Source organism: Otolemur garnettii, unplaced genomic scaffold (assembly GCF_000181295.1).
Source record: "Otolemur garnettii isolate 467f Iridium unplaced genomic scaffold, OtoGar3 scaffold00025, whole genome shotgun sequence".
NCBI lineage: Eukaryota > Metazoa > Chordata > Mammalia > Primates > Galagidae > Otolemur > Otolemur garnettii.
The window spans coordinates 14,014,077-14,023,583 of NW_003852420.1; the positions used below are offsets into that span (position 1 = coordinate 14,014,077).

At 44.9% G+C, this 9,507-nt stretch overlaps 1 pseudogene; it reads right to left on the bottom strand.

Annotated features, from left to right (window-relative positions):
- Positions 1 to 7,094: 7,094 nt before the first annotated feature.
- Positions 7,095 to 9,267, bottom strand: LOC100953346 (annotated as a pseudogene).
- Between the last annotated feature and the right edge of the window lie 240 nt (positions 9,268 to 9,507).

A 9,507-nucleotide genomic window follows, 5' to 3' on the forward strand; every position in this document is an offset into this window, starting at 1 on the left:
ATTGTTTCTATTTTCATTAGCTAATTATCTAGGCCAGCATTGCCCAACAGAAATGGAATGCCAGCTACATGTGTAATCACATTAAAAAGTAGAAATGAGTTAATTGGGCTTTCTATTTGTTTGCTTGTTTTAGAGATGGGTTCTCACTATGTTGCTCAGGCTGGTCTCAAACTCTTGACCTCAAGCAGTCCTCCTGCTTCAGTCTCCCAAAGTACTGGAATTACTGGTGTGAGCCCAGGGCTGACCTGAGTTAGCATAGTATATCCAAAATGTCATTTCAACATGTGTCAATAGTTCAAAATTATTATTAAGACTTTTTATGTCCTTTTTATTATAGTAGGTCTTCCAAATCTGATGAGTATCTTATACTTAAAGTACATCTCAATTCAGACAAGTCATACTTCAAGTGCTTAATACCCATATGAAGCTAATAGCTACACATTGGACATCTCAGATCTAGGGAAGGCAATTACTCCTTGCAGTTTTCTATGAAGGAAACAAAGGGGAGGCAGGGAAAACATCTTCAACTAGGTGACATCTGAGCTGAGCCCTGACATATAAGAAGGACCCAGCTGTTTAAAAAGTAGAGAGAGCAGATGGAATGCACTGGCAAAGCCTCTGGTGGGAAGAGCTTGGCCTTTGTGAAGAGTGGATGGGACTGGAGTGGATGGAACAATGGGAGGTAGAAAGAGATGAGGCTGAAGGGGATAGTTGGGGCCGAGCATACAAGATCATTTACAGTCACAACTGGGGATTTTTCTTCTCCATATGATGAAAAGCCAATGGGAACATTCAACCTGGGAGGCCATGTCATCTGATTCACATTTAACTGCCAATCAGTCACTATGGCCCTCAGTGACCCTCCCCCTCGGTGGGGGAGGGGCTACTGTGAGCCCTGGAGAGAGAACAGTTCCCTGGGACAGGGTGGAACCTGAGAGGCTGGAAAGAAGAGACAGACTCAGAATATATGAAAATGTTGGCAATTCGGCTGATAGGACTTACAGATAGCTTGGATGTGGGAGAAAGAAAGGAATTCTAGGATGACTCCTAGGTTCCCTGCCTTGAAAATCACTATCTATACCACAGAAGCCAAGGAATCCAGGTGGCAAAGACAGGAAACAGATTCTCCTAGAGCTTCCAGAAGGAACACAGCCTTGCCAACATCTTCATTTTAGGCCAGTGAGACCCATTTTAGGCCTCCGACCTCAGTAAGATAACACATTTGTGTTGTTTTAAGTCACTAAATTTGTGGTAATTACAAGCAGCAATGGGAGACTCACATACTCAACGGCGCCCTAGGGAAAAAGTACACAGCTTAGTGTATAGCACCCAAGGTCCTATGGGATCTGGCTTCTGCCACTGTGACTCTGTGCAAGTTGGGCCTCAGTTTCATCATCTATACAATGGGAAGAAAAACTTCTATAGGTCTGTAGTGAAGTTAAACAGGATATATTTAGAGTACTTGGTAGAGAGGCTGGCTGGCACACAGTGTGCCATTATAATTCTTACCATTGTCATTACCGTTATCGTGGAGCAATTGACGAGGAGTCAGGAAGCCTGGTTTCTATTTCCTTCACTAGGGTTCTGTTTCCACATCTGTTAAGAAAAGGAAACAAAAATATACAGGTTTGGCAGCTTCATCTCTCCCTTCTCCTCTCGTCCCCACTCCTTGCTGAGCACTGATCTGCATTCACTTTCTCAAACACACTTCCCTCGCCCTGACTTCCAACTTGGCATATGCCTTTCCCTCTGCCTGGACTGCTCTTTCTTTCCATCCTCTTTGTCAGGCTAACTCCCATTTCCTCCTGTCTTTAACTGACCCTGATTCCACTTGTTTAGACTCACTGTTTTGCATTGCCAAAGCATCCTAAATGTCTTCTATTGTATTATTGCTAGGGCTTTTGTGTTTTCCCTTTGGAAAAAAAAAAATCTTAAATTCAGGTGAGGATACTTTGTCCCATTTGCTTCAACTTGTTTAAATAAAATAGTCCAAATAAACTTGAAGTAGTTGAAGTTCCCTTTTCTTTCTTCATTTCCTTCACTCCCTCCCTAGAAGCAGCTACTATCCTAAATTTGGGAGGTATCCTTGAAGTCTGTGTTTATAACTCTTAATACCTGTGTACCCCAAAGATATGGAATACACTTTTGTATGTGTACTTATAATCGACACAAATTGTAACCTTTAAAAAAAAGCATTTTTTATTCTACAACTTACTTTATTCAACAATAGATTTGGGGGCTATTTCCATGTAAATATAGCTCTGCATCATTTTTATCACTGTATAGTATTTTATTATGAGACTATATCCCATTTTATTAATCCATCGGCCAATTAGCGGACGTTTAGATTATTTCTTTTTTTTTTTTTTTTTTTGAGACAGAGCCTCAAGCTATCCCCCTGGGTAGAGTGCCATGGCATTACAGCTCACAGCAACCTCCAACTCCTGGGCTCAAGCGAGTCTCCTGCCTCTGCCTCCCAAGTAGCTGGGACCACAGACGCCCACCACAATGCCTGGCTATTTTTTTTTTTTTTTTTGGTTGCAGCTGTCGTTGTTTGGCGGGTCCGGGCTGGGGATTCGAACCTGCCACCTTAGGTGTACGTGGCTGGCGCCTTAGCCGGTTGAGCTATAGGCGCCAAGCCTTAGATTATTTCTAATATTTTCCACTATTATTAATATAAAGAATGTTGCATCCTTCTGCATATGACTTATGTACAGGAGTTAAGATTTCTTTAGGGAAGTTTGTCACCTTGCACATGGAGTATAAGATGAAAGATACTCCATGGGGTTATGCTCCACTGTTCAGTGGGCCTATAGGATGTATGTTTACTAGAGGAAGTTTTGGATTGTGTGGTGCATGCATTAGCATGTTTTGAGTTTCATCCATGTATCAGTACTTCATTCCTTGCTGTGGCCGAGCAGTATTCTATTGTATATATATATGTTGTGACTTGTTTATCTATTGGTGGACAGTTCAGTTGTTTCCACCTTTTGGTTATTGTGAGCAGTGCCTACTATGAACATGCGAGTACATATGTTTAGATACCTGTTTTCTTTTTCTTTCTTTCTTTCTTTTTTTTGAGACACAGTCTCACTGTGTTGCCCTGGGTAGAGTGCCATGGCGTCACAGCTCACAGCAACCTCAACTCTTGGGCTCCAGCGATTCTTTTGCCTGAGCCTCCCAAGTAGCTGGGACTACAGGCGTTGCCACAATGCCAGTTGTTTTTTTGTTGCAGTTGTCGTTGTTGTTTAGGTGGCCCCGGGCTGAATTCAAACCCACCTGCCTAGGTGTATGTGGCCAGCGCTCTAACCACCAAGCTACAGGTGCCAAGCCTACTGTTTTCAATTCTTTTGGTTATATATCTATGGCTGCCTGTGTTTTTGTTTCATAGTTTGTAACCATTTATTTAATTAGTGTGCCTTATTTATTTATTCATTCAATATACATTATTGGCTATCTGCCGAGTTCTAAGCATTGTGCTAAGTTCTGGGGACATAATATAAAAAAGAAAAAAAGAAAGAAAAAGAAAACACGTTCACCATTTTTTATTGATGCTCATTGGGGAGTGGGAGACTCCCCTGACCTGCTTAGGGGAGTGGGTGGTCAGAGGCTTTCCTGAGTTAAAATGCAAGTTGAGGGCAGTGGCTTTAAAAAAAAGCATTTTTTATTCTACAACTTACTTTATTCAACAATAGATTTGGGGGCTATTTCCATGTAAATATAGCTCTGCATCATTTTTATCACTGTATAGTATTTTATTATGAGACTATATCCCATTTTATTAATCCATCAGCCAATTAGTGGACTTTTTTTATTTTAAGTTGAGCGTGGCTCAGTGGGTAGGGCGCTGACCCCATTTACTGAGGGTGATGGGTTCAAACCTGGCGTTGGCCAAATTGCAACAAAAAAATAGCCGGGCGTTGTGACAGGCGCCTGTAGTCCCAGCTACTCTGGAGGCTGAGGCAAGAGAACTGCCTAAGCTCAGGATTTGGAGATTGCTGTGAGCTGTGTGACACCATGGCATTCTACCCAGGGCGACAAAGTGAGACTCTGTCTCTACAAAAAAAAAAAAAAGCAAGCTGAGATCTAAGCAGAGTGGGAGAGCAGAGCTACCAGCAAAGGGAAACTCAAGGTTAACAAAGATATGTGTGTATGTGGGAGTGTGGGGGTGGAAAACAAGGCCAAACCAGTAACTGAAAGGAGATTACAGGCTGGAATGGGGACACAGGGGGTAAATGGATGTGGAACAGATGAGTATGGCAAAGTCTTCATGCACCAGACCAGTAAGAGTTTTGCTGGACAAGGTAAGGAGTTTCCTCCCGTCTTTATTTATTTATTTATTTATTTATTGCAGTTTTTGGCCAGGGCCAGGTTTGAACCCGCCACCTCCAGTATATGGGGCCAGCACCCTACTCCTTGAGCCACAGGTGCCGCCTAGTCTTTAATGGTGAAGGTGAGCCATGGAAGGTTATATGCAGAAGAGAGAGGAGATCAGTCAAAGAGCTCTTTGGCTGCACTGTAGAGAATGAATTGGGATGGACAGGGCAAGGATGGCCATTAGCAAATTTGTCGGGAGGCTGTTGCAGGCATTGAGATGGTAGACAGTCCTCAAGAATTAGAAATTGCCTGGGGTTACATTCTGAGTTAGGGGTTAGTTTAAAGAAGAGGAAAAGGAGGAGGAAGAAACAAAGGCCAGAAACGGAGTTTCAATAAAGCATTCAGTAAATTAAAAAAAAAAAAAGAGAGAGAGAGAGAGGAAGAGGAAAAGAGGACGAGGAAGAGATGGAGAAGAAGGAGGAAGAAGAGGAGAAAGGAAGAAAGGAAGGAAAAAAGGGAGGGAGGAAGAGAAAAGGAAGGAAGGAGGAGAAAGAACCTGGGGAGATCAGCGGTGACTGGCTGCGTTAGCGACCGACCAGCTGACTAGGCGACTTAGCGAGGGACTTCAAGTAAGGAAACTTAGTACCACTGCATTTACCAAAGCTAACAATTTTTCAGACTCAGCACTCTTAGATCAGGGAAAGTGTGGTTGGAGGGTAGGTAGTAAGTGACCGTAGCGGGCAGCCAGACTCTGACCAGGTGTGCCCCAGAGTCACAGAGAGATGGGGACGGGAGAAAAAGTTGAGGAAGTCGAGGGACCTGGCTGCCCGGACGCCCAGGAGACTCCAGGGCCCAGGTGGACCTGAGCCTGTAACTCGGCGGGGAGAGTACCCTGGCTCATCCAATCAGGGCAACGGATCCGGCCGCCCCTCTGTCGCCTTGGAAACGGGACGCGCAGGCTAGCGCCGGGAGCTGTGGCAGTTTGAACCAGGCCAAGGCGAACCGTGTCATGTCGCGACCGAAGGTAAGTAAGAGTGGATCTGACCACGTACTTTCGTCGTCCCTAGAGAAAGCCAGGGAAGGCGTGGAGGGATTCAAAACCTAGAGGCGGGGGCGGTATTGGGGAGTGGAGGTGCGTCCTCCAGGAGGAATTCCAGACAGAGGCAGAAGAAAGCCACAAACTCAGAGGAAAGACCACAGTCTGGACACGCCCGCGCCGCCCGGGCTGCTGCGCTGGGGGCCGCGAGCCCGACTGCAGGCGGGAAATTTACACAACTCCGGGATTCTGAGCTGTGTTCGGCGGTTTCTATGACCCTGGATGGGGGAAGTTCAGAATTTCAGATTTTCTGACCTGGTGAAGCCCCTAGAGATTCATTTGTGCTGCTGCCCACCTGCCTCTCCATCCACCCACCACCATCCATCATCTATCCATCCATCTGAAAAAGCCTGCAATAATGCCTTTTCCAAGCCCAGCTCAGTGCAGGCCAAGGCTCACAGAGGTGATTGGACAAGCCTCTGTCCCCTGAGAGTGCATAGCCCAACTCTTCTATTTTAAGAGTGGGGAAAATGGGACCCAAGATGGGATTATGAATGACTTTCCTCGCACCCCAACTTCTTATCCCATGTTCACCTCTCATGAATGGAACTTCCATTGCTTTAATTCTTTCTCACAACAACAACAACAAAAAAGAATTTTTTTTTTTGAGACAGGGCTTCAAGCTATCCCCCCTAGGTAGAGTGCTGGGGCATCACAGCTCACAGCAACCTCCAACTCCTGGGCTCAAGCGAGTCTCCTGCCTCTGCCTCTCAAGTAGCTGGGATAACAGGCGCCCACCACAACGCCCAGCTATTGTTTGTTTGCAGCCGTCATTGTTGTTTTGGTGGGCCCGGGCTAGATTCGAACCCGCCACCTTAGGTGTATGTGGCTGGCGCCCTAGCCACTTGAGCCACAGGCACCGAGCCAACAAAAAGAATTTATCTGTGTTCAGAGTGCCTTGAACTTCACCTTTTTACAACAACTCATTATTCATGTGATTATTAGTGTAGCATCTGCCTTCCCCTCTAGACTATACTGACTCCTCAATCTTTCTCCTCCTTTAACTTTCTAAATATGTCTTGAATTCATTCTTCTCTTTGCTTCAGTTACCACTATATTAATCATGACCCAATCCTCAATTTAAAAAAATTAATCCTTTTTATGTAATTTTTTTTTTTAGACGGAGTCTCACTCTGGTACCCTGAGTTGAGTACCATGGCATCATAGCTCACAGCAACCTCAAACTCTAGGGCTCAAGTGATCCTCTTGCCTCAGTTTTTCTACTTTTAGTAGACAAGGGGTCTTGCTATTGCCCAGGCTGGTCTCAAACTCTTAAGCTCAAGCAAATCGACCTCCCTTGGCCTCCCAGAGTGCTAGGATTAAAAGTGTGAGCCACCATGCCCGTCAATTAATATTCTTTAAACACAGAGGGTGGGACATATGCCACTTTTAAAAAGTTTTACTGTAAAAAACAGAAAATAAACATCTACTGAAGTAGTCCCTGCCCATCTATCTGACTGATCCCTTTGAAAAGAAGAACAAATTGCGGGTTGCTGAAGGATGCACAGACTCTTAGCAGTCTAGACTGTGGGTCTGAGTGTGGCAGACCCATGCCGGGTGATGGAAGAAAACAGCAGACTGCTTCTTTGTGACATTGTGTGGCTTTTGTTTTTAAAGTATAATTTCCATTTTATTTTTTCCCAAAGGAGAGTTTTTCTTCCGTCCTCAAGAACTCAACTCCTTACATGGGCTTTGTTGGAGGTCGTGGGGCGGCGCCTGCAGGTTTAAATCCAGGTGGAGGTGTTTTGTCCTTGCGGGCTTCCCAAGAATGGTTCCTGACTACCTTGCTCTGAATAGCACAACTCACACAGTCATGTAGCTTCACATAGAGCTTGGGAAGTACATAGCTGTCAGAGACACGTGCTTCAGAAATATCCCTCACAGCTGCGGCCTCCACTATGTTCCGAGTGACAACCTTCTTTATAGCTTTGTCTTTGGGCCTGCATCGGGCGCAGATCGTTCAGTGAATAGGTTGTACATGGCCACAGGCTTTTTTGGCATGACCCGTTGTTCCTTCTTTTCTTTGTCCACTTCAAAGGGAGGATGCGAAGGAGTCGACACTGTGTATTTTGTTGTTGTTGGAGAAGGAGGCTAAGTTCACTTATATATTGACTTAGGACTTTGTGGTTTCTTTCAAATAACCCAGAGGAAATAGAAGTCTGATCTTATTTAAGAAGGCGTGTGGGGCAGCGCCTGTGGCTCAGTGAGTAGGGCGCCGGCCCCATATACAGAGGGTGGCAGGTTCAAACCCGGCCCCGGCCAAATTGCAACAAAAAAAGTAGCTGGGCGTTGTGGCAGGCACCTGTAGTTCCAGCTACTTGGGGGCTGAGGCAAGAGAATCGCCTAAGCCCAAGAGCTGGAGGTTGCTGTGAGCTGTGATGCTACGATACTGTACTGAGGGTGACAAAGTGAAACTCTGTCTCTAAAAAAAAGAAAAAAGTTAAAAAAAAAAAAAAAGAAGGAATGTGAATGTCACTCTTAAGCGAGCACATGTGCATATACTGCGTGTATCTTCACAAAAATATGCCTAGAGAAACAGGGTTCCAACCTTTGATCTCACCTCCTTAAGCCTGTGATCCCCAAGACCTCAGCTCTGAGGCATGCTGGGAACTCTCCAGAGGGCTAAGGCTAAATGAGGAATTGGATCAGGCAGGAGTGAAGCGGAGACTGACGGAACCAGCTAAGCAATGAATCTGGTCTCTGGTGAAGTAATCTAAGGCCAGCCGCACTGGGTAAGCTTGCGTGGCAAACCTGGTTCCAGCATGGCCATCCCCACCTGCCAGGAAGTCCCAGGGAGCTTGAAGCAGGGCTTATGGCATACATGCAGGAATGAGGGAAGCTGGCGGTGTCAGGAGCTAAGGCTCTCCCTGACTTAACACCAGCTGGTGCCATTCATGTGGACTTCCATCTTGTACGAACCAAAATGAGAAATAAAATTAAAGTTTGCTGGTTGTAGCCCATAAAAGTAATTGAGGCATCTCTGAGTCATTTTCTCAATAAAACAATTTTAAACAAAATCTTGTAGGCTTGTGTTTTCTAAATGTATTATTTTAGCGGTTTGGGATAAGTATTCATATCCCTGGACTGGTTTTTGTGTCAAGATAGTAATAGAACTTCTATCTCAGGCAATATGGCAGATGAGATTTCTTGAAAAGCCTCTTAACACAGCACACTTAAAACTGCTGAGCAAAATATAACGACCTTTGAAATGTATAGCTGAGCTGTGTGTGTGGTGGGAAGGGAGATTCCCAAGGACTCTCCCACACCAAAAAAGAAAGAAAATAAAAACCAGCTGTCACTAATTGATTCTTCATTTCCCTTGAGAAAGGGATTGCTTTTTTCACAAACAAGAGGCATCAGAAGTTGGAGAAGTGGTGTGGGGCCAACTCCATGGACCAAGGAGTTGACAGTAAAACATGTCCATAAAGCTGGAAGCTTCAGAGAGCCCCACCCTTACTTAGTAAAGGGGTAACTAGAACCAATTTACCCTCAGCAATGGGAGACAACTAGGAAGCTAGTCAGCTTCACTTCACCATGGGTTCTAAGTGGAAAAAATGTTCTTTTGAAAATTCTTTTTTTTTTTTTGTAGAGACAGAGTCTCACTTTTTCGCCCTCGGTAGAGTGCAGTGGAGTCGCTCCAGCGACCTCCAACTCCTGGGCTTAGGCGATTCTTCTGCCTCAGCCTCTCAAGTAGCTGGGACTACAGGCGCCCGCCACAACGCCCGGCTATTTTTTGTTGCGGTTTGGCTGGGGCTGGGTTTGAACCCGCCACCCTCTGTATATGGGGCCGGCGCCTTACTCACTGAGCCACAGGCGCCTCCCTTGAAAATTCTTAACGTTGGATGAGTCCTCATGCTAGTCTAAGAAATGTTAAAGTCAGACATTAGCATAAAAATTAGCAATAAAATTTACTTAGGCAGCCAGGTAGAAGTAAATGTTAAACATCTGAAGACCACAACTTTGACCATGATAATGGTTGAACTACATAATAATTGGAATCAATTATATCTTTACACTGCAGGATGCCAAAAACGGTATACACATTTTAAGCGATTCTACCTATGTATTCTAATACTTTTCAAAGTTGAATTGAA